The sequence below is a fragment of the Sardina pilchardus genome, chromosome 8 (genome assembly GCF_963854185.1).
Source record: "Sardina pilchardus chromosome 8, fSarPil1.1, whole genome shotgun sequence".
NCBI lineage: Eukaryota > Metazoa > Chordata > Actinopteri > Clupeiformes > Clupeidae > Sardina > Sardina pilchardus.
The window spans coordinates 28,294,222-28,297,642 of record NC_085001.1 but is presented as its reverse complement, the minus strand read 5'-3'; positions in this window follow the sequence as shown (position 1 = coordinate 28,297,642).

Sequence of the window (3,421 nt, the reverse complement as noted above, 5' to 3'; positions counted from 1 at the left end):
CCCAGGTACCAAACATTTTTTTTTCCGCAGAAGTCTACTGGGGCTACATTAAAATGGTGGTTATAGCGCTTTGGAAAATAACTCTTCAATTATGCTCCAAATGGTCTCCTTATGGTAAATGTTGTGGTATAACTTGTTGGTCATCATATCATATAGCTCTACATGTTCACTCATACCACAACATTTACTATAAGGAGACCATCTGGAGGTCGTTTGTTGGGATTTTGGGGCATAATTGTAAGTAATCATTTTCAGTTTTCATCCGCTCACCTAGCAAGCTAATCAGTAGAAATGAACGTAACTGTAACGTAGGCTACCGGTACTTGTGCTCTAGAACACTGAGTGTTTTCTTGGGTTAACTTCATTATGAACTTTGAAGTGACTTTCACAGTAAGACACCAGACACTCCAAACAGGACTTCACAGCTCTGCGTTTTTTTCCAGTGCAGACATCACACTCCACATCTCCAGGTCCAGCATAATTGTGAGTAGGTTGGATCCTGGTCTTCCCAAATTTCTTCACCATTTCAGCAATCAGAGGGTTTTTGTAGAGGACAGGTCTGGGAGTGAAGGTGTGTTTGCACAGGGGGCAGCTGTAGACTCCTTTCTGATCCTCCTGATCCCAGCAGCCCTTAATGCACCTCATACAGAAATTATGTCCACAGGGAATAGTCACGGGATCCTTCAGCAGATCCTGACACTCTGAACATGTGAAAGACTCTTCCTCCTGAGGAATAGCCTCCGCCATTTTCTAGCTCTCTCACACACACCGCAGCAGACGCAGCAGCAGAGAGTGGAGTTTGGTTTGGTTCTGTTTTTGCTTCATCAGAACCCTCACCAGAAGGACCGGAAGGGCAGGGTGGGGATGAGGAAGTAGCCAATCAGATACCTCTGTGTCTCAATGAGAGACTGGAAAAGCTGGTTGGAACAGATTGATATCTAGAGCATGACCTGAAGTGGACGCAACACACTGTGATCATGTGTAGTTATCAGATAAAATCTGAGGACAGTCTTAAAGTTGAGCCTCAGCGGTCAGTTGTTTTATATTAGGAGATCACTGTGGTGTGTTAAGAGCATATCTGGTCTGGTGTTAAAGCACCACTGGTCTGGGGTCATCCAGTTATGACCAGGCAGCAGCAGAGAGAGATTCAGACACAGTTCATGATGTGGAGATATGAGAACAGCGCCCATGTGTCCTGATAAAAGCCATATTTCAGCATGCCTCAGATGGCTTTCACATACTATACTGTACATCCAACCGGTTTTACAAGGTTCATCTGTCAACAGATTCTTTTGTATATAAGGGAAATCAAGAGTTTTTGAGTTGAATGTATATTGAAGGAGAAATAAGGCGATGTTTCATAGAAAAACTTTTGGTAAACAAGACATTTGGTACAGCAATACACTCTGATGGCATGAACATGGGGGAACATAGCACTTTAGTTGTCTGGAAGTTTTAACTGTTTGAGCAAGGTCACTCGAGCTAGGTAGAACCGTTTTTACCGTGCTGTACTACACTGTAGTGGATATCTGGTACTGCTCTACTACACTGCAGTGGATATCTGGTACTGCTCTACTACACTGCAGTGGATATCTGGTACTGCTCTACTACAGTGGATATCTGGTACTGCTCTACTACACTGCAGTGGATATCTGGTACTGCTCTACTACAGTGGATATCTGGTACTGCTCTACTACAGTGGATATCTGGTACTGCTCTACTACAGTGGATATCTGGTACTGCTCTACTACACTGTAGTGGATATCTGGTACTGCTCTACTACAGTGGATATCTGGTACTGCTCTACTACACTGTAGTGGATATCTGGTACTGCCCCAATAATAGGCTAGAGGGCTTATTTTAAATACATAAATGACAAATTGATTTACACTTCTTGACTTCTTGAATGAAAAGCTCAATCAACATTATGTGAGCATATGCATATGACTGTGGTCTCATGAACACACTGTACAGAAAAACATATGAGCGCTCCTGTTATTGCCTACGTGTGATATACTTTACAATCAGTAACCATAAGCTGGTGTGTCTTGGCCTTTTGGTTTGATCTTTGGTGAGTCTTAGTCCCAAAAAGGTTGAGAACCTCTGTCCTATAGGCGCTACATGGGCACCCAACACTGACGGAAACAGAAATTCCTACATTCTGTTACTTTCCTGCAAAGAAAACACCCTGTCCTTTTCTGGGGCTTGTTTGTGGAGGAATGCTTGGTGACGCATATGTTGTTTATCTCACCTGTTGGTCATGTGTAGATGGAGCAGATGTTTGTGGAGGAATGCTGGGTGACGCATATTTTTATCTCACCTGTTGGTCATGTGTAGGCTGGGTGAACCCTGACTGAACTTCCGGGGAATTTGAATTTCGCCCGGCAGCTCAGGCTGGAAACCAGCAGATCTAGATCCTCTGTTTACTGCCAGAACCTTTGGCTCCAATCAGAAACGGCCATACTCTAGTCCTGGCACGCTATTGGCCGGTGACGTGACGATAACGAAACTATAAGGGACGCAAAGTGCAGTAGAAACAAAGCACAGCCTGCTCAGACTAATGTTCAATCTTAAAAGATGGTGAAAACCAGACTAGGTCATGTGTAGATGGAGCAGATGTTTGTGGAGGAATGCTGGGTGAAGTATAAGTTGTGTATCTGGCTTGTTGGTCATGTGTAGATGGAGCAGATGTTTGTGGAGGAATGTTGGGTGAAGTATAAGTTGTGTATCTGGCTTGTTGGTCATGTGTAGATGGAGCAGATGCTTGTGGAGGAATGCTGGGTGAAGTATAAGTTGTGTATCTGGCTTGTTGGTCATGTGTAGATGGAGCAGATGTTTGTGGAGGAATGCTGGGTGAAGTATAAGTTGTGTGTGTGGCTTGTTGGTCATGTGTAGATGGAGCAGATGTTTGTGGAGGAATGCTGGGTGAAGTATAAGTTGTGTATCTGGCTTGTTGGTCATGTGTAGATGGAGCAGATGCTTGTGGAGGAATGCTGGGTGAAGTATAAGTTGTGTATCTGGCTTGTTGGTCATGTGTAGATGGAGCAGATGTTTGCTGCCTTCCCTCCTGATGTGGCGGGAAACCTGGACTACAACCTAGTCTACATCATCACACACGGTGAAGAGAAGGATTAGGAGTAAACACCTTCTCGTCGCTCATCTCTCATCTCACGCCTCAGTCTCACTGAGCCTCCCGACTCTCATTCTCTCTCTCTGATGAGGACAAACAGAGAGCACTAAGCACAGACATTAAACACAGAATACACCATTCCTGATCACAATCACCTTTCTAAACCTTTAGTGCATTGCATTTGCATTGCACTGTTATTTTACAAATTCAATAAATGGAGCAAGAATCAAATGAATCTTTGTTTTCATTGTTACTATTTTTTTTATTTTATGGCATTATAAAACCCTGCCA